The 22758-nt window shown below is 43.7% G+C and overlaps 1 long non-coding RNA gene across 1 annotated transcript; it reads right to left on the bottom strand.

Moving 5' to 3' along the window:
- Nucleotides 1-10169: 10169 nt before the first annotated feature.
- LOC103226561 (uncharacterized) lies at nucleotides 10170-20343 on the bottom strand. Its single transcript, XR_012090366.1, has 4 exons — nucleotides 19159-20343; nucleotides 15990-16079; nucleotides 13115-13162; nucleotides 10170-10741 (listed from the first exon to the last, which is right to left on the bottom strand). It is a non-coding gene; the product is annotated as an uncharacterized lncRNA (long non-coding RNA).
- Between the last annotated feature and the right edge of the window lie 2415 nt (nucleotides 20344-22758).

Below are 22758 nucleotides of genomic sequence, written 5' to 3'. Positions count from 1 at the left end.
AGAAATCCGCCTGCCTGGGCCTCCGAAAGTGCTGGGATTACAGGTGAGAGCCACTGTGCCTGGCCCAGAAGTTGTTTCATCTCAACATTGTGCTACAGGCATAATTACTGGGTCTTCTCCTTGGCAACATTATATTGTCTTGTCAGTTGTTACAACCTTCTCACCAGAATGAGAGATTTCTTTCTAGAAAGAAGTGGCTCTTTCTAGACTATATTACGTGATAGTCTTTACATTAGGAACTGGCAGTAGACCTAGTTCTTAAAGATGATTCGGAAAAGTTTCCTTTGGACCTCAGTTCCATTTAGGTAGCTGACAGACTGAGTGGTGGCCAAACTTTTGAAGGAATTATTCTTCTGCACTCTTTGAAACTGCAATTTGACAATATTCTTGATCAAGCTATCTTCATCTCTTAGCCAGCTGTCTCATTAAGTATTTATTGCATAAGTGCCTAGCCTGTGTGAGCCATCAGTGTACAACAGGTTGAGAGACAAATACATGAGAGTGAACAAAGCCAAAGCACAAAAAGGATAATTGTTTGAGGATACAGTCAGGCCTCTTATCTTACTAGGTGTGCCAAGACTGCAAGGCCCTGTTGACAATTTTGCCTGAGCCATCTCAGTACTTACGTAACTAGTAACTTGTGGTCAAGGAGCAGGCTTAACTGCTTAAGAAGTGGATTCCTCACACTCAGTGTTAGCTGAACTGCAACATGAACCCCACCGTGTGCTTGCTATCCATCCAGGCCCATTGCATTGCCCCTGTGAAACTGGAGACAAGGGGAACTGATGCAAATATGCTGAGGTTCGTTCTGAGGGCTGTGCCATGAGTGATAAAGTCCTTTGCCTCTAACCCAAGAGTCTCATGTCTTCTGTCAGCATTCTTGAGATTGTAACAGGCTAACTTACTCGTTTGTCAGTAGGGTAAAGTGAAATCCTGGAACTGAGAGTTTTGGCAACAAGGATGGGATGCTGACAAAGACATGATACTCTGAAAAAGGAACCATGGGCCAGGTTCTGGAATGCAAGACTCCCTGAGATCTGGTAGTGAATGCTCTAACCCTAATGATGGATATAGGGTGAGGGTTGGTGGAGATTAAGAGTTCCCACTGTCCTATCTATTCATGAACAGGAGGCAGTGTTTAGAGGCTTAGCAACAAGAGGTAGGATTGAAACAAACAGTGCAAATGGTGCTTTGTTACTCCTGCAGGCAGGCAGAGGAAGGGATGTTTTCAAGATAAGGAGTCAACAACTCCTGTGGCTGAGTCAAGTCCCAAAACGTAAAATAAATGGTGTTACCAATAAGAACCTTGCTGTTCGATTGAGAACCTTGGGTAGACTGAAAACAGAAGGTTATTTGGTTGAGCTGCAAGCAGTTGCAACACTGCTCAAATGCCGAAGTGAATGAAATGCCATGCCTAAAAGCGCAGAGCAGACCACAGCCGATTCAGAGGGCAAGATGCTGGGTGCAGGAGTGACGGAAGGTGCCGAAGACTTTGGGGTAAAATGTGGTGGTATGCATGGGAGAAAATAGAAGCCCAGGGCCCCAGTTCTTTCTGGATGTTGTAGGGGCTCACCACTGCCACAGGAGAGGTAGTTGTCGGTGTTTCGGCACTGATCCTGGAGCAAGAGGCTAAAGGAGAAAAAAGGCTGAAAATTAAGTTTGTTGCCCACAGACAGCCTCTTCTGCAACCCTCCTGGCTGGGGGATAATGTGACCTGGCACTCATTTGCCACATGTAGCGCCTGGCTTGCATACATTTTCAACTCGTCGGTCTGTGGTCTGTGTTCCTGTGATGGAAAAGGCTTTTTAACATGTTCTGTGGTAAGGAAGGGAAGCTTTGTGGGTGAGGCCTTTTGGGTGATTCAATGTAAAGTGGTTTCTGAATCTAAATGTACAATGGAATTGATGTGTTGTATGCCCACACTTACCTGTCTGATGATTGTCAGTGGGATTCTCCCTTTTGAGGGCTCCCACATGTACAGAGGTAATAATGGGTTGTGTAAATTGCTCCCTAACATGTCTCTGACCCCTCCTAGGTGGTCCTCCAGACACAATACAGAATCCCAGGAGGAGAAAGGGAAATTGCTGACTGACTTAATGGCAGTCAGAGCACTCAGGCCTTTTCCAACCCAGTGTGGCCACCTACCTGACCCAACCACCAAACAGCATCCACTTTGAAAAACAGGCAGCTATTAATGTGCAGCTCTCAAAACTGAATACCTAACCCATGGAAACCTTGGGACTTCCTGGTCTGACATCTAGACTTTAGGGTGGGTCAACTCGTAATTGGAGGATTAACCAGATAGAAAGGCTCCAACAGGCCTTGCTAGTCACATAGAAATGATATATTTGAGAGGGCAATAGCCTGGCCCTAGCAGTATCTCAATTTTACTTGAAAAATTATAGCTGTGCCTTTGGGGGAAATTTTGTGCCCAACTTAACTGCCATAGCACAGCCACTAGCTGATACCAGAATGGCTGGACTTAGTTCAATTGCTGGGCAGCAATTTCTGCCAAATCCCAGTGATATTTTTTGTAGCTATGGCTAATTCTAAAATGTATATGGAAAGGCAAAAGAACTAGAGTAGCTAAAACAATTTTGAAAAAGAAAACTAAAATGAGAGGAACCATGCTACCCTCTTTCAAGACAGTGCAATACTGGTGGATGGATAAACACATAGATCAATAGAATAGAACAGAGAACCAGAAATAGCCTCACACTAATACTGTCAACTGGTTTTAGCAAAGGTGCAAAAGGAGAGAGTATTTTCAATAAATGGCACCAGAACAATCGGTATGATATAAGGCAGGCAAAACTTAAGAACCTCTACTTAAAACTCATACTTTATATATAAAACTTAAAATTGATCATAGATTTCAATGTAAAATATGAAACTTTTAGAAAGAACATAAAGTCAGCCAGGCGCAGTGGCTCATACCTGTAATCCCAGCACTTTGGGAGGCCAAGGCGGGCGGATCACGAGGTCAGGAGATCAAGACCATCCTGGCTAACACGGTGAAACCCCATCTCTACTAAAAATACAAAAAATTAGCCGGGCGTGGTGGCGGGCGCCTGTAGTCCCAGCTACTCAGGAGGCTGAGGCAGGAGAATGGCATGAACCCGGGGGGTGGAGCTTGCAGTGAGCCGAGATCGCACCACTGCACTCCAGCCTGGGAGACAGAACAAGACTGCATCTCAAAAAAAAAAAAAAAAAAAAAAAAGAACATAAAGTCTTCTAAGATGTAGGCTAAGCAAAGAATGTTTAGACTTTACACCAAAAGCATGATCCATAAAAGAAAGAAACGATAAGCTGGACTTCATCAAAATGTAAAACTTTTGCTCTACAAAAGATCTGATAAAGAAGATGAAGAGACAAGCCTGGGAGAAAATATTTGCAAACCACGTATCTGACAACTTATAGAATGCATAAGGAAGTCTCAAAACTAAACAGCAAAAAGATAATCCAATACAAAATGGACAACAGAGATGAAAAAATATTTCACCAAAGAAGATGAATAACTAACACATGGAATTTGCTCAGCATCACTGACCATCTGGGAATTGCAAATTAAGATCACAGTAAGACACTACACACCTATCAGAATGGCTAAAATAAAATAATGTCAACACCAAATGCTGGTAAGGATGTGGAGAAATGAATACTCATACATTGCTGATGGGAATATAAAATGGTACAACCATCCTGGAAAATAATTTGGTAGTTTCTTCAAAAACTTAAGCATATACTTATCATATGACCCAATACTTGCACTCCTGGGCATTTGTCGCAGAGAAATGAAAACTTATATCCACACAAAAACCTGTGCACATTTGTTCATAGCAACTATCTGTAATAGCCAAACCTGAAATCCACCAAAATGTCCTCTCATAGAAGGTTAACAATGGTACATCTATGCAGTGGAATACTACTCAGCAATAAAATAAGGAACAAACTATTGATTCAACCACTTGGATGGATCTCAAGTGCCTTATGCTGAATAAAAAGAAAGGCAGTCTGAAAAATATAACATGCTATATTATTCCACTTATATAACATTATTGAAATGACAAAACAATAAGAGTTGGGAGGAAATTAGTGTTGGCCAGGGGTTAGGGATGGTGGGGGCAGGGAGGTGTGTGTGCGACTATGAAGGAGTGACACAAGGGACATCTTTGTGATGATGGCATAGTCGTATTGGTGGTGGCTATGTGAATCTACGTGTGATAAAATCATATAGAAATATACATAGACATTTACCAATGTCAGCTTCCTGGTTTTGGTATTGCACATTATGTGAAAGGTACTCATTGGAGGAAACTGGCTAACGCATACACAGCGCCTCTCTATAATAGCAACTTCCTATGAATCTGTTTGAATTATTGAATTATTTCTATTCAATTACTGAATTATTTTAAAATTAAAAAAAAAAAAAAAACAGATGGCAGACCAAAGTTGTCAAATAGGTTATGGTTTGCTGACCCCTGCTTTAGAGTAACAATTCAATAAATCAAATGTTATCTTAGTGCATTATGAGCTGTCAATATTACTACAACTTGGGAGCCATTGAAGATATCTTTAACAGCTAATTCATTTGTTTCAGAAACTTGGATTAAGCAAATGTACTTAATCCAAGTATCTTTGGATTAAGGTGCTACCAATGTTGGTAAGAAACTACTAACATTCATTCTTGATGGCAATGTCAAATATATTCCACAACATTTTAGCCACTGATGTTATCTGAGCCTATGAATGCCAAGTGGTATACTGATTTTTAAAAGAACATGGCTAACTTTAACATGAGTAGTTTCACCAGGGTCCACTTGTGTACACATAGATGTGCTCATCCAACTATGCCTAGAGCTAGATAAGGGAATACTCATTTGGAATAATATAAAGAATAACAATTAAAAGTAAATTCTAGGTAGTCCCTACATTTGTGTGCATTATAGAAAGCGTAGCCAGAAGCTTGAAGAATGGATTCTTCTCTCTCTTTTCGTGGCCAGTAATCTTTCATTACCCTTTTATGTTCATCTTGAGTTGACTTATAAATGTGCTACCCATTGTTGGATTTTGGACCACTCCTGACATATTTTCAAATTGTTGGCTCTCTTTTCAAAACTTCTAATATTGAGAACAAATCAGTCTACTCATTGGATAGACTGACCCTAAGATGTGTATTTTTCTCAGAGCCTTTACTAAGTGCAGAAGTCAAAATGTCATCATAGAAGTGTAAGGACTTTTAATCAAGTCATCACTGCTATGTAATGGCATGTACAATAAACTCACACAATAGGCTGCATGTGGTTAGGAACATTGCTGAGACAACAAAAATGCCTAATGCCTGCTGGGAAAGGGAAAACTTCAGAAAGCAATGGGGCTGTCACATGTTCCTATTACTGTATGTGCATGAAGGTTTTGATGCCAAGGAGAATATGCAAAACCTTAAGCTTCCCAGCTGAATTTACTTTTTTGTATGGAATTAATTCACTGTGTCTTCACTTTGACAGGTGTATACACAGTAATGTTTGTTAAAATATCCAGACCCAGGAGCTTTAGGGAGCCCTCCTGGAGTTTTTGCTGAGTGACTTTAAAGACCATTTTTCTTCTGCGTGCTCACATTGCAGAGGTTAAGCCCATCTTCCAGGACTTTGCTAGTAGTAGTAAGAGATTATAAACACAATATGAAACTCTGCTGAAATAAAGTCCCCTTCTGAGAGCTACCATAACCAGAAAGTAATGGAGATACGGCAAATTTGTAACAACAGGCAATCAAAAAGTCAGATGTCTAGGACTGCATATAGTGTCTGTACTTACATTCAAATGTCTTCCTTGAGATCTGTAAATTCCACCAAATTGCCGTGTCCAATACTTTTGATAACAGAGGAAGGAGTTATCACAGTCTTCTCTGGCTGACTCCCTCATGCACAGCCAGAAGCAGGTGAATTAAACCTCCTCCAGTATTATCTAAGCCCTAATTACCCCAGCACGGGCTCTGCAGAACCCTTTTCCCTGCTTCCTCTATTCCGTCTTCTCACCTCCATCTCAAAAGAGATTGCCACAGGTGACAAGGCCAGTCCTGTCCTTCAGTTTTGGAAGAAAAAGGCCCTTGGCCTGACTAAGGCCATCCTCACTCCTGTCCCTACTCGCTGGTTTTTATACCTTCACTTCCGTCTGCCTCCAAATATGCCCAAATGTCCTCCTGTCCTGGAAAGTGAAAAAACAGAAAGGAAAAGCACAACCTTTGCCAGCCCCTGCTGTTTCTCCTCTTCCTTTAGGGAAACCTGGCAGACCTCTTGCAGGGGCTGTCCTTTGCTTCCACAACAACCATTCCTGCCTCATTGAAGTGTAGGTTCACTCCTCCCTGCCCCTAAGAGTCGGTGATCTGGTCCTTGTCAAATCTACTGGACTTGTTCCTAGTTTTATTGTGCCTTGACCTTTTTTTAGTAGGTTAAGTGAAACAACCTCGTGTATTCTCAAGGACCTGGGACACCATAGCCCTACATCAGTTGTAGCTGAGCTTCACTAACATAGTTCTGGAAGTCTCTGATAGCCTCCATAACATCACGCTTTCATCATTCTCATATGTTGGCGACCAATGCCCTTCTTCTTTCATCTCCTAGTTATGGGCATACCCAGAGTTTGACTCTTGGGCTCTCCTTCCTTTTCTCTCATTTCTGGCAGTTTCATCTGTTCTCACAACCTCAGTTCTCACCAAATTTTGATGGTCCCCAATTCTTTCTAGCTCTGAGCTCCAGTGCCCAAAATTCTGCCAAATTAGTATTTGCTCTGCTTCCACATACAGAAAATATCTAAGCCTATATTATCACCTTGTCTCACAGCTCCCCAAGCCATTTCCTCCTTTCTTAAGATGGCCTTTCTTTTTTTTTTTTTTTTTTCTTTTTCCGTTTGAGATGGAGTTTCAGTCTTGTTGCCCAGGCTGGAGTGCAATGGCACGACCTTGGCTCACTGCAACCTCTGCCTCCTAGATTCAAGCAATCCTCATGCCTTATCCTCCTGAGTAGCTGGGATTACAGATGCTCACCACCACACCCGGCTAATTTTTGTATTTTAAAGTAGAGACAGGGTTTTGCCATGTTGGCCAGGCTGGTCCTGACCTCAGGGGATCCGCCCACCTTGGCCTCCCAAAGTGCTGGGATTACAGGCATGAGCCACTGCGCCCGGTCAAGATGGCCTTATTTTATAAGTGACATTACCCACAGTAAACCCTGGGACATCCCCAACTTCCCCATGCTATACAGAACCATCCAATTAGATCTCAACTCCCACTAACCCTTTTGTCCATTATCTTGATCATATGATTGGTTCATTCCACCCCATTTATCACCCTAGTTCTGTCCTTTAGTGCCTTAAGCCTAGGTTATTGCATTAACCCTTGCACGGACCCTTTCTCCAATCTCTCTCTTCTCCACCCTAAACCACCCGCCATCGACCAGACCAGTTACCCTAAAGCAGTGCCTTCATCATGATACTGCAATCAAAATTTGACACAAGATAAAGACTGAAACCCTGTACCTGATGTTTTAGGTCCTCCATCATCTGGCACAACTATTCCTCTACATAAATCTTTCTAACTCTCTCCCCAGACCACCTTAAGCATACCAGGAACATGCCGTCTTAGCATCTTTGTTCATACTGCAGCCGTGACATATTCTTCCTGCTGGGCCAAGCACCAAAGACTAGCTGGCCTAGGACTTGGAATTAGAAATAGGTGAAGTGGCAATGAGAAACCATCTCACACCAGTTAAGAATGGCGATCATTAAAATGTCAGGAAACAACAGGTGCTGGAGACGATGTGGAGAAACAGGAACGCTTTTACACTGTTGGTGGGAGTGTAAACTAGTTTAACCATTGTGGAAGACACTGTGGCGATTCTCAAGGATCTAGAACTAGAAATACCATTTGACCCAGTGATCCCGTTACTACGTATATACCCAAAGGATTATAAATCATGCTACTATAAAGATACATGCACATGTATGTTTATTGCAGCACTATAGCAAAGACTTGGAACGAACCCAAATGCCCATCAATGATAGACTGGATTAAGAAAATGTGGCAGATATACACCATGGAATACTATGCAGCCATAAAAAAGGATGAGTTCATGTCCTTTGTAGCGACATGGATGAAGCTGGAAACCATCATTCTGAGCAAACTATCACAAGGACAAAAAACCAAACACTGCATGTTCTCACTCATAGGTGGGAATTGAACAATGAGAACACCTGGACACAGGGCGGGGAACATCACACACCGGGACCTGTCATGCAGTGGGGGGATGGGGGAGAGAGAGCATTAGGAGAAATGCCTAATGTAAATGACGAGTTAATGGGTGCAGCAAACGAACATGGCACATGTATACATATGTAACAAACCTGCACATTATGCACATGTACCCTAGAACTTAAAGTATTAAAAAAATATATAGGTGAGGGAGGAATGTAGACACTGGTTTCTTTGGATAGATCTGAAAGTGTGAGCTTTTACACATCTGAGTAAATTTTTTTCTCATAAAACATCTCACACCCTCAAGGTGTGAAACTCCAGGAGGGATACAAAAATCTATTCAACCTGTAACCTTCAGGAATATAATCAAATATTATATAAGTAATTTAATTCAAAATGTTATGGAACTTTTTGTTGTTTAATAGATACAGAGCCTCAGTTTTGTAAGATGAAAAAGTTCTGGGCTGGGAGTGGTGGCTCATTCCTGTAATCTCAGCACTTTGGGAGGCCGAGGCAGGAGGATTGCTTGAGTTCAGGAGTTTAAGACCAGCCTGGGCAACATAGTTGTTAGCAGCTGCAAGTATCCAAGTCACAGGTCTGCAAAGTATGTTACCAGCAGAACATATCAGTATCCATACAGGTCTACAGCAACCTCAATTCTTACCTCCTCAGAAGAAAGAATTCGACTGAGAAGCATAAGGTAGAAGGAGAGATGGAGGCGAGTTTTAGGGCATAAGTGAAAGTTGATGAAAAAGCTTTAGAGCAGGAAGGAAAGAAAGTATACTTAGAAGAGGGCCAAGCAGACGGCTGGAAAGGCAAGTGCACAATTTGACCTTTTAACTTGGGGTTTTATGCACTGGCATACTTACAGTCTCTTGCATCCCTTCTCCCATCTCCTAAGATCTTGTTAGGAAGCAGCTGATCACCAGTTTCAGGTGTTTTCTATCTATTAGAAGCTGGCCGTTCCCTGGTGCCGGCTGTGACCAATTATTACTTTAGCGAGACAGTTAACAACCGCCTGACCATCACCTGATGGTCATCCAGCACTCCTGGTGTGTGTGAGGCGGGGGGCCCTCTCCCAACCTGCTCATACAACACTAGCTACCCACTGTAACATAGTGAGACCCTGTCTCTAACACACACACATACACACACATGCACACATACACACGCATACACACATACACACACACACACACACACACAAAGCCTGGCACAGTGGTGTGTGCCTATAGTCCCAGCTACTTGGGAGGCTGAGGCAGGAGGATCACTTGAGCCCAGGAGATTGAGGCAGTGAGTTATGATTGTGCCACTGCACTCTGGCCTAGATGACAGAGTGAGAACCTGTCTCAAAAAAAAAAAAAAAAAACAGTTCTGGATATTGGTTGCCCTTAACACACTTGAACAGTACACTTAAAAATAATTAAGATGGGCCAGGCACGGTGGCTCATGCCTGTAATCCCAGCACTTTGGGAGGCCAAGGTGGGCGATCACTTGAGGTCGGGAGTTCGAGAACCAAGATCGTGCCATTGCACTCCAGTCTGAGCGACAGAGTGAGACTCCATCTCAAGGCAAAAAAAAAAAAAAGGCTAAGATGACAAATTTTATGCTATGTGTACTTTATCACAATTAAAAATAAAAATTAAATTAAAAATACCTTGGGACTCCAAAGAAGGCTAATTTTTCCAACAGTCAGAGGAAGTGGTCTCTGAGTTAAGCCCAGAAGCATGGGTGGGATGGTGACAATAGCAGCTAACGCTCTGTCCTGAGCCTTTCATGTACATGAACTTGATTAAAGCGCTCTATACTCCACCAGATGGATGCTATTACTCTCTCCAGCCTGACTCTAGAATCCAAGAGAAAGGCAGAATTCTTTGATATATCTTTTGGTTTATCGCTTTAAAAATATCAGATGCCAGAATATTCCCACAGAATGTCCAAATCAAAAGAAGAGAAAGAAGTAAATGTAGGTTTCTGTAGTCAGTTGTATTCATGTGGAGATACGTTGTTTACAGCTTTAAACAGTGTCCAGAAAACTCCAACAAAGGAATGGGCATCTTACAAATGTTTGTAAGTATGTAATTATGACACTTATCTTTTGAATCTATACAAATTAGAAATGTCCCCAGAAAGTCTTGCTACGTGACAATGGAACTGAAAATATAACAGCTACAGCTATCATCTACTCAATGCTAGGTTTCATTTGACAAAAAAATAAGTATTCTTAAATTTTTTTAAAATAAAAGAGCTTCTGAAATGGTGACTTCTGCATGCCCGAGCCTGGCAACACTTCACAGCATCCCTCCTTCGTCTTCTCCGCATGAGCCAGCCTTGGTTGTGTGACTACCGTCCCAGTCCAATCAGACGCAGAATAAAAATGAAAAGGTTGATGATGTCCAAGTAGATGTTCAGGGCAGCAAAAACATATTCTTCAGGGTCCAGGGAATAATGGTGGTGCCCTCCCAGCATGAGCTGCACATCCATCACCAAGTACTTGAAGAAAAGGAAGAATTAGCTACTTAAATTGTACATTTCTATGAAATAAGTGTCCCAAATGATCTGAAAAAAAATATTTTAGCATCAGGAGAAATATTGTCAAAAGTCTGTTTTGGGCTGAATATGTTATTCTTACAGCCCCAGTTGGTCACTGGGTCCCCAAGTTTGCACTCTATAAAAACAGGTGCCTCACCTCAGCTGTGAATCCCTTCTCCCCCCTTTCTCCCTATGTCTCATTCCAGCACCTTTGGAAGGAAAGCTAAGGTGGCAAATTATTCCAATTTGCCCAAGACTCTGATATTCTGGGAAAGTCCTCAGTCCCAGGCAAACTGGTATAAATTCATCATCTTTATAAAAAAGGGGGGTTGGAAAAACCCAATGGCAGAGATTGCAGCTTTGCTCTTAGCCTCCATCTATCACCCTGGAGTCCCAGTTCCTCTGCAGAAGTGGTTTTCTTTCCATTCCCTCCCCAAATCTCTGACTTTAATTTATTGCTTCTTATAAGAGGGGATATAATGACTCTCAATCATTTCACAGACATGCATGGGATGGTTAGGACTGCAGCTTCTCGGGAGAGGTTATGTGCTTGACAGGAACATGGGATGAGCTCGATCCAGTGGTGCCCCGCCCATCCAGGAGGAACAGGGCTCAGGATACCACCCAGGACACAACCAACCCACAGGGAAGCCCCAGCCAGGATTCAGACTCCTGTAAGCATTTGGGAATGAGGCACCCTGCCTCACCCGCATGCCCCCCAATTCTGAGAGTTAAGCATCCCCCAAAATTCAATTTTCTTTTCCAGCAATTTGTTTGGCATAGGGTAGACCTTTTTGAGTCTACAATCGTTTTTACTCTGCCTGCGAACGGGAAACAGAAACACCAACATACTTTTGCATGGAAACATTGTTTGCAAGCATCAATACAGCAAGCATCAACACAAAAGGTCCGAGAGTGTAGGAATAAAGGAAAATGAATGCAAATAAGTTCCCTTTAAATAGGAAAAGAAATGAGAAAACTGAAATGTATATGCTTAACCTTGTCTCCACCCATACCACCCTAAACACACCCAATCTCATCTGAAATATATATGCTTAACCTTAACTTCCTGGTGTGAATTTTTCTAACATTTGAAGGATATAACACAATTCCAACAAAATAAAAATGAAGCAAAATGTGGATAATTTTTAAGCCTAATGATAATATGTGGGGTTCATTACACCATTCTTGATCCTTCTGAATATGTATCAATACATTCTCGATACGTTTGGAAATTTTGAAAATAAATAATATTAAAAAATAAAATCTCAGCTGGGCACAGTGGCTCATGCCTATAATTTCGGCACTTTGGGAGGTGCCAAGGCAGATAGGATTACTTGAGCTCAGGAGTTTGAGATTAGCCTGGGCAATGTAGCAGGACCTTGTCTTTACTAAAAATAAAAATGCAACCAGCCAGATGTGGTGGCATATGCCTGTAGGCCCAGCTACTGGGGAGGCTGAGCTAGGAGGATTGCTTGAACCCAGGAGATGGGGCTACTGTGAGCCATGATCATGCCACTGCACACCAGCCTGGGTGACAGAGCAAGACCCTGTCGCAAACAAACAAAAACAACAAAACCCTGAAAGATGTGATATGATAAAAGCATGAAATGGAATTCCATGCAGCCCTTGAAAAAAAATTAGTTGGACCCAGGTCTGCTAATATGTGGAGGCCATTATTTTTAAGTGAAAAAGCAAAGGCAGAACATTATACATAGTATAGCTACGTTTGTGTAAGAAGAAATGGTGCCTATGTGTAAAGAAATTCTAAAAGGATTCCAAGAAACTGCTAACAGTTGTTCCTTCTAGGGACAGGGGATAAGAGAGGGACTTTAATTTTCATTTTATAATCTTCTATGTTGTTTGAATTTTAAAATGTGTGCATGTATTACTTTTTAAATAAAACATTCCTTAAAATAGTTTTAAAGATACGACAGCAAGAGATAGGACTAAATGGAAGGAAAGACATTCCTAGATACATTAGCAGTGACCTCTACCAGTTCTCTAGGAGAAGTTTCTATTGTGAAAGAATAGAAACTGGTCTGGAGGGACAAACAAAAAAGAAACCACACCCCTGCTACACTAAGTTTCAAAGCTTATAAATAATTCTTCATTCTTTTCTGAAATATTCACTCTTTCAACAAAAGTGATGTTTTCATGGATTGGGAAGACCATCTGGCTCTCCAGAGGGTAATGGTTTTAAATATGATCCTTTAAAAAGGAGCTGAAGAGTTTCCAGTGAATTCCTAACCCCACGTGACTCCAGGCCTAGCACAAGGGCTTGTCATTGCACATATCACATTCTTTACCAAAGAGATGGAGCAATGGACTTACGAATGAGAAGAGCACAGTTCCGAGTCCAGCATACAATAGATGCAGCCACTGCAAAGTGAAAGGATACGGTTGTATATGAAGAAAAAGATTTGGAATAATGAAAGGGGTCACTTAGGTCACTGCTACTAGATAAGGAACCAATATCAAGAAAGCTGAATCTGTGGGGGAATTCATCTTTTCTTTTTTTAAAACTAAATTTTATTTTCTTTCAATAGCTTTTGGGGAAGAGGCGCTTTTTGGTTACATGGGTAAGTTCCTCAGTGGTGATTACTGAGATTTTGGGGCACTCGTCACCTGAGCAGTGTATACTGTATCCAGTATGTAGCCTTTTTACCCTCACACTCCTCCCACCCTTCCCCTAAGTCCCCAAAGTCCATGATAGCATTCTTAGTCAACAGCACCCACTCAATTCCAATGAGCAAGCAAATAAAAACTAAGCTTACACATGCCAAATAATATTCACCAAGTACGTGCTAAATGCCTCATGCATGGTAGGGCAAGTAGAATGTATTAGACGTATTTCACTTTGTGCCCCATCCACATACATAGCCCTTCTAGAGAATCTGCCCTCTCCCCTCAGTTCAAGGAACAGGAAGCTTTGGGGTCATAGTGACCTTCACACATCCTAGCTAGAGCTGATTGACAAGCAGTGGAAGACCCCAGCTCCAAAAACAGTGAGTCTGATGACTGATCAGGGACTTCTGATATGTCAGTGGGCTTAGACAGATGCACTAGGCCAGCTGGAAATCAATTCTCAGGATAGAGGGAACCAAGTAGCAGAGGCTGTTGTATCTGTAGTGCGTGCTGGCACTATTACTGCTATAAGCAGAGGTGGCTAGTCAACTCAGCCACAGAGGGGAAGGCAGGGTTTTCATTCCTCGGAATCCCAGTTCTTCTTCCCACCTAGGAGGTCTACGAGTTTCTCTGGCTCTTTGCCTCAAGCTAGTCCGAGTGGTATCTGTTCCTTGCAACACAAACAGCCCCAGTCAGAACATGGAACTAGTCTAAATGCCAAACGACTTGGTTCTATTGGGGAAGAGGATTAAAAAATGGAGTACAAAATCTGAAAAAAGGCTACATATTGGATACAGTATATACTGCGCAGGTGATGAGTGCACCAGCATCCTGAAGAGTTCTTCAGGATGAGAGAGCTGGTTCTGAGAGGGGTGGGCAAAGCACTGGCAGCTTTCACCAAGGATAGGTTCTTGGTGAAGACGATCAGAAGCCAGTGATACAGTCTGGGAGACACAGTATTTCCAGACTGAGCTAATAGCAAGAGAACACCTGATCACTGGAATCCAAAGGTTTCAAAATTGCCAAAGTCCAACAAGCAGGTAGACGTAGGGAATGGCTCCAACAAAGCCTTCCATTTAAACACATACGCAAGACTGTAGATGTTCATGACAGAAAATTTAGAATAGGAACTAAGATCTATCTATCTAGTGGGAAAGAGTTTTTTAACTGCACCTAAGTTATACTGTAAAGACTTATGGAACCCACCTAATATTTGCATTATTACTACCAATATCTCTGCTGCCATTAATAAGTGGAGAACTGGGGCCTTTTAAGGCCCATCTTTGTGATTCCTTTGAGTTTATCTCTAAAGTGCAGGTGCCACCTTCCTAGCTCGAAGCCTATGGGGTCATTCATAACACCAAGAACTGTTGATTCTGTGTATGTCTAAAGATCGTGTAACTAGTTCACTTGTCGCCCAAGAAACTCCTTGGTTCAGCATTGGGACCAAGTTGGCCTTAAGGTTTTAGTCAAAAGGGTCCCAGGCCCCAGACCAGCTCTCAGTGGATCTGGCCTCCACACAGGAGCCACTGACTGATTGCCAGCACTAGGCCAGATCACACCTCTCGGTCTCTACAGCCCTTCAGAGTCAGTCCATGGACTGTGCAATGAGGTGGGAAGAGCATGGTCACTCGAGTCGCCCTGACCTGGCCTCAGTGCCACCCTGGCCACTCACTCCCTGTGGGATATAGATGAATTATTAAATTTCTCTGAGTCTGTTTTCTTATCTATAAAATAGATGAGCTATGTACTTTTCAGGAATGTTGTCAGAATTTAATGTGATGTTTTGTGAAAAACACATAGGCCTATGTCCAATATCTAGTAAGAATTCAATGAATACATTAAAGAAAAAAAAAGCTAGAATTGGAAAATAAGGAGCCTCCTCTAGGCTGCTATCAGAAAGGCCCAAACAAGTCTTTCTTTTCCACTCCTGGTACTTCAAACAAGCAGCACCCAAATATAGGAGAAGGAATCTGGCCTGCCCTCATGGGTAGGCTCACCTCAAGACCCTCTTGGAGAAGAACAACTGTCTAGGGTTGTGGCTCAATGTTCACATGCCAGAGTTTCTGCCCATGGTACCTCCTAACAACCACTGTGGGGGCCACTAGGATCCGTCTCACAGACCTTCATTTACCAGGAGGAGAATGGAACTGACCACAAGCACAGCTGCTGTGCTGTGCAACCCACTGCAGTTTGCACTTAGGCCATGCTTCCCCCTTCTCAGTCCTTGCTGGGAGCAGCAGGGCCCTCCCTGGAAGACACGTCACCACCCTGATGATTGACTGTAGCTCTGGGACTTCCTGATGGCCTTGCTGAGCCGCCCTCAGACCATGCCGTGTGCTCCCACTCAGCCTCCCCTCCCTCTCCTTCACTCGAGGCCCAATACGCCTTCATGGTCTGACAGCTCCCCCAGCTGTTGGCTCCCTGCCCCTTTTCTCTTGTGGGCATTTCTCCTACTAAAATCTTTGCACGCTTATCCCCAACTCCACGTCTGCTTCTCAGAGGACCCAGACTAACATAACCAGCACTTCATCTATATGTTTAACAATTCTCTGAGGTTTCCCAGTAAGATCTCACTCACATATGATCGCACGAAGATTAAGATAATTCCATAGATTAAAAGCACGAAGCAGAAAACGAACAGCACTCCATTTAGCAAGGTAAAATCCCACTGAGGAAATATAAACAGCATAAACAACTCAGTTATCATCTATAAGAAATTTTAGGATGTTTAAAGATGCATCTTATACCCCATAGAAGAAACTGGCCCGTTGCTGATAATTTACCCTGATCAATTCCAAGCACCATGAAAATACATTAGCTCCAACCACTAAAAAATGCTACATAAAAAGTGTTATATTGACTGGGAGAAAAAGGTAGAAGTATGGGTGAAATGCCAGTAGCCATGAGTTGATATTTGGAAACTGGGTAATGGGTACCTGGGGGTTCATTATATTATTCTATTTTTGTACTTATATGAAATTTCCCATAATAAAAATACATTGAATGAGTAGGATGCATATTTGAAGGTGTAGGATGATCATAATCATTCATATGTTCAAAAGCATGTACATAGAAAACATTAATGGAGTGAAACATACCAAGGTGTTAACTGGCTATCTTTTTCACATTTATATGCATATATTTTAACAAAAGTATATACTAAACTTTCAGAAGTTACTGCTAATGATTCTTTTGTAATTTGGAAACACATTGATGTGGTTTTTGTTTTTGTCTTTATAAATCAGTGACCCAAATCAGCCTGAGGAGATTAAGGTTTTCTTAAGAAAGAGGATGTTTATCTTCTGGCCTTAAAATTATGCAGACAAACAAGAGCCTTTAATTCAGTATATTTTCTTGCAAGAGTATTTTCCTAATTCTTTCATTTCCCGCATCATTAAGGCAGGATAACTGGGGTGAGGTAAATTCAGGTGGGGAATCCTGTCAGCTCTGACCAAGCCCAAGAGATAACAGGTTCCAAGTCACGCCTGTGGTGGGCTGTCAGCTTCAGAGGCCCACAGAGCACGCAGTCACTCTGGGATCCAGGTGACGTCATCCAGGAACAATGGTAGGCCATATCGTCCACACCCCAACCTCACCCCATTCCCTTCTTGGCCAGTGCCAAGAGCCCACACAAACCACAGCCACATCCCAAATTCCCAAGCCCCACTTTAGAGAGAAAGGCAGGCAGACAGGGAGGCTGAACAGCTGAGCATTTTGTATCCACATGATACTATCACCCAGCCCAAAGGAACTGCTTCAACTGTGAGATCCAATTACAGTTAAACCAAATGGACGTTTAGTTAATTTTCTCCCTGCTAAGTCGACAGTTGGGGTTCATGAAAAAACTCAGACTCATTGTGTTCCTACATTTCCTCTGCATCCCTTGGGTTGTGGTTGGACTGAATTTTGCCATCCCCAACACATAACTTAACAAAGGGAAAAAATGTGGTTGACCATGGTGGGTTCAGCTGCCTTTCAAAGTCATCAACGTCCATGCCATCTTTAAAATACTTTCTGGCCGGGCACAGTGGCTCATGCCTGTAATCCTAGCACTATTGGAGGTGAGGCAGGAGCACTGCTTGAGCCTAGGAGTTCAAGACCAGCCTGGGCAACATAGGGAGGCCTCTACTCTATTAAATTTTTAAAAATTAGCCGGGGGTGGTGGCAAATGCTTGTAGTCCCAGCTACTTGGGAGGCTGAGATGGGAGGATCACTTGAGCCCTGGAGGTAGAGGTTGCAATGAGCCATGTCTGTACCACTGCACTCCAGCCTGGGTGACAGAGCAAGACCCTGTCTCAAAAATAAATAAACAAACAATAAAAAAAAAGACTTTGCAATGTAATATTCACTCCCCTGAATCCAGGTCATAGGTTACCTGTGACTTAAAATACTAATGGGCTTTTAAAAAAGTATTCTGGCAGTTTAGAGGATTTTTTGAGATAGAGTCTCGCTTTGTCACCAGGCTGGAGTGCAGTGGCACGATCTCGGCTTACTGCAACCTCCGCCTCCCGCGTTCAAGTGATTCTCCTGCCTCAGACTCCTGAGTAGCTGGGACTACAGGCGCATGCCACCACACCCAGCTAATTTTTGTATTTTTAGTACAGATGGGGTTTCACCATGTTGGCCAGGATGGTCTCGATCTCTTGACCTTGTGATCTGCCTGCCTCAGCCTCCCAAAGTGCTGGGATTACAGCACCCAGCCATCTTAGAGTATTTTAAATGGCTTAAGAAATCTGTGCATTCAACAGTGGCCCACCTTACTCATTGCAAGGAAGCCTATCTGTGTACAAATCGGCTGGTATCTACAAATGACCAGCTTTAAGATGGCAAATACTGATCTCATCATCAATAAAAGTTGAATCTCTAACTTTTGATGTAGTTTGACTAAATATCTAGTAGATCCTTCTGTCTCTCTGACACTTCTGTTTCCAGCAGGAAAAGGCTAAAATTCAGCATGTGTGTAAGACCTTCCTTATGATGTTTGCCAAACAGCTTGGGAAATGCACTCACTTCTGTGTAAGTTATTTACCTGACTAAGGCCAGCCCATTCTTTACAAAAGGAAACTGACCAGGACTGAAAGGAGGGGCCACAGGAAATGCTGCATCAGATCTCAAGAACACCCTATGGTTGGACAGAGGCTGAGCCATCTCACAGTTCAACTGAAATAATCTCGAATTATGAGATGTCCTCTGGGACATCTTGGCATTTTGGAGCCTGGTAAACTGTACAACTTTTAAATTTTTAAATTCCCTGTATCAGGCAGCACCCTAGCAAGGAACAGATGACACACTCAAATAGAATGATCTGAGGAGGGTTTGTTTGTAAAGGAACTATCCACAGAAGTGTCTGCAGGCAACCAGAATGGGTAGTGCAGTAAGCTAGGCTGGCAGCCAGCCAAAGAGCTGTTACCAGTCCCAGGCCCAAAAGGGGAAAGGAGAGGGGGCAGTTACAGGAGCCCAGAAGGTGTGTTGAGTTAGCCATCTTGTGATAGGCAGTGAATCTTGCTAAGGTACACCGCTAGCCGAAGAGGAACTTGTCACTGGGAGGAAGCCATGGGAATCAGTACCTCTCCCTTCCTGCCTCTGTCTCCAGCTGGGACTCCCCATTGGCCAAAGCCCACGGAAAGCCCAAAGGCAAGAGGGCCCTGAAGGTGAGACCTCCAGGACTGAGAGAGCAGGGGGAGGCATAGGGAAATGTTTCGGGGACAAAGGGACATACCTGGCACACTCCCTTCAATAATACCTACTTTTGTTTGTAGAGCAAACAAAGTGAGTGCTAGCGTCACCAGAGTGGTTGCAGCTGTTGCCCATAACACTTCCTCGGCCTTGTAGAAACTAAAACCAGAGACTGTGATTATTGTTCACATACATTCCAAGAAAAGCACACACAAATCAAAGGAAATGTGTATCAAAGACTCACACTGATATGGCTCCTAGCAGCAGACCTTCAAGAGCTGTCTAAAAACAAAATTCACAGTAAATCAGAAGTCTGCTTCCCGAGGCATGGGGGCAAGGCCCAGAATTCAGAAGAGGTGATTTGAGGGGTGTGCTTCTGAGCAGGGTCTAGGGAGCAAGGGGGAATATGCACAGCCTGGTACACACAGCCACAGGGCGACTATGGGGAATAAACAGAATTCAGTATTTCCGTAACATCCTCCCTAGGATGGACAAGAGAAAATTATTAGTAAACATTTCTTTGAACACTGTAGTAACTTTAACATATTCAGTGAATTAAATATGTATTAATTGTGAAAGTAGAAACCAAGGTAAAAAGGTTCATTTGTAGACCATATTGTCATTCATCAAAGGGGGCCACCCACACAGTATCAATGTTTCATCAGGATAGGATATGTGATATCCAAGCTTCATAACACTCTGGGTACAGACACTTTCCACGGCACCTGAGGGACAGCCTTCCAACCTCAGACATGGGATGAGAACCAAGGTCTTCCCAGTGCCCGAGATGGGGCTGGAGGGCAGATACTGGCAGAGTAGAGTGTGGAGCTGCACCTGCAGGTGCCAGCCCCGGGCTTAGGAGGACTGTCATCACGCAAATAGAGCCAGGGGTCCAGGGAAAGGTGAGATAAGGGTAGGGGCTGAGAGCCAGCGGGCAGTCAGGCTGGAGGATGAGACCAAGAAAGGCACTGAGGTTGTGCCCAGGCCCACAGACCTGCCAAGGCGTGAGGACGACAGAGCAGTGGCCACAGGGCTAAAGGCATGCCCAGCCCCAAGGCTGCTCTGCCAGAGGCAAATCCAGAGACTGGGCTGACCCACTGGTCCACAGGCAGAGCCAGGAAAGACTCCTCCAGTCTCCAGGGGTAAAAATGAAGGCACATCCTAGTACGAGGCCTGCGAGAGAAGGCTGTGAACTCCCGCTGGCCAAGGATGGCTGGGAGCAGAGGCTGGGAAAGAAGTGGAGTCCCCAAAGTCCTGGGTCGCCTGTCTGGCATTTCCAAACCCAGTGGTTAATCGCCTGATTCTCTACTTTGTACAACTTAATGAAGTAGGTTGTCTCTATTTCCATTATAGGGAAAACAGTGTATCTAGTCTCCATACAGATGATATTTAATAATGTGCTCGCTTCCAACCTTCCTCTCCAGATGACTTTTTTCCTCTTACACTGGATCAGTTGCTTCCTATTTCTCCAGCTCCAGCAGCACATAAAGGAGGTATGCATGTGTGTGGTGTGGGTGGTGTATGTGTGAGTTTGTGAGTGAGGTGTGTATGGTGTGTGTGCCTCTGTATCTGTGTAATATGTGTAAGTGTGTGAGCGTGCATGTGTGTGTGGTGTATGTGGTATGAGTAGTGTATGTAAATGTGTGGTGTGTGTGTGTGTGTATGTGCTGAGTAGTGTGTGTAAATGTGTGGTGTGTGTGACTGTGTGTGTATGTGCTGAGTGGTGTGTGTAAATGTGTGGGGTGTGTGTGTATGTGCTATGAGTGGTGTGTGTAAATGTGTGGTGTGTGTGTGTATGTGCTGAGTGGTGTGTGTAAATGTGTGGTGTGTGTGACTGTGTGTGTATGTGCTATGAGTGGTGTGTGTAAATGTGTGGTGTGTGTGTGACTGTATGTGCTATGAGTGGTGTGTGTAAATGTGTGGTGTGTGTGACTGCATATGTACTATGAGTGGTGTGTGTAAATGTGTGGTGTGTGTGACTGTGTGTGTATGTGGTGTGAGGAGGGTGTGTGGTGTGAATGGTGTGAGGCGGTGTGGGGCGTGTGTGACTGTTGTGTGTGCAAATGTGTGACTGTGTGTTGTGTATGTAGATGTGTGACTGTATGTGTAATTGGGAGCAACTGGGAGGAGACAGGGAGAGAGAAGAGGAAATGGTTTCAAGCTGGAAAACGGATTTCGGTTTTGGAAAGAGCGGAAGGGAGAGTAGGAAGAGGCCGTGGAAGTCACAACTGTCTGAAGACTTCAAGAGCTCAGAACATGGGCTCAAGGGGCCAAAATTCTATGGGACAAAAGCTGTTGTCAGTGAATGTGTTTTCCTTTTTTCCCTCAACTCCTTTTCTGAAATGGGCTTTTTCCTATATATCTTCTAACCCTTGGACATGACGTTAAGTCTGGAAGACATAACAAATGCTTGCCCTGTATAATATCTCTTAAGCCATTACTTGCTTTGAGATAAACAGCAAAACCTCAGAGATGAGAGCTTCCTTGGAGACCAGTAACTTTTGTCTCTTGTAATAAACGTTAAGGCCATTTAAAATGTTTAAATAAAAAACTCAAACATTTCTGGGAAACCAGCACGCCCTCCTGTCGCCCTTCCCCACCGTCTCGGCTCCCAGATTCCCGCCTCCGTCTGGCTTCCAGCCCCGCCCCGTTCTGAGTGTGATCTCTGCTGTCAGCGCAGAAACTGGGACACCCCACTGCTGGCCTGGGCAGTGAGCAGGGTACCCACACCAGCTAACGAAGGCTCCTCCATGCTCTGGCAGGTGAGGAAATGTCCAAACCTGAACAGCGGGCAGCTAGTCTTCTCCAGCCTCAGGAGCCAGCTATTCCTTCCAGCGTGTAAATCCCCAGGGTCGCTACACCGTACTGGTGCTGAGTCTCACCGACGGTCACGTGTTCCCGCTCGCTTTGACCACCAGGGGGCGCAGAACCAAACCTAGGCTCCAGACACGAGCATAGGACTTGACGCATTTTGTCCACGAATCTAACCATTAACTTTTTCTACCCTATTTTTCCTTTCATCAGATTTTTCCATTAATTGATCTTATCTTTATATTATTGATATTTTTGTAAGCCACCTCAAGTCTGATTTGGAATCAGATGGGGAATAAATCAATTGGCAAATAAATCTTCCCATGAAAGAAAGATCAACACTGCTTGGGAAGAAATGCCAACCTTCCCAAAAAAAGAATCGTTTGCTGGCCAGGCGCAGTGGCTCACATCTGTAATCCCAGCACTTTGGGAGGCCAAGGCGGGCGGATAACCTGAGGTCAGGAGTTCGTAGACCAGCCTGGCAAACATGGTGAAATCCCATCTTTACTAAAAATACAAAAATTAGCCGGGCGTGGTGGCGTGCACCTATAATCCCAGCTACTCGGGAGGCTGAGGCAGGAGAATTGCTTGAACCCGGGAGGCGGAGGTTGCAGTGAGCCGAGATCGTGCCATTGCACTCCAGCCTGGGCGGCAAGGGCGAGAGACTTCTTCTCCAAAAAAAAAAAAAAAAAAAAAAAAAAAGAATTGTTTGCTGACACCCTCCTGAATCATACTGAGACGGTTCTGGGTTTTCATAAGAGGACCCAAACACTCTGGGAGTTACTATCTGTGAGCTTCAGAGAGGCCACACCCCCGGGAGGCAAGAGGTTTGGCCTGACTGTTCCGCCTGACTCCTGAAG

The sequence above is a fragment of the Chlorocebus sabaeus genome, chromosome 21, assembly GCF_047675955.1.
Source record: "Chlorocebus sabaeus isolate Y175 chromosome 21, mChlSab1.0.hap1, whole genome shotgun sequence".
NCBI lineage: Eukaryota > Metazoa > Chordata > Mammalia > Primates > Cercopithecidae > Chlorocebus > Chlorocebus sabaeus.
The sequence above is the reverse complement of the archived record's forward strand: the minus strand, read 5'-3'. Positions and strand labels throughout refer to the sequence as shown.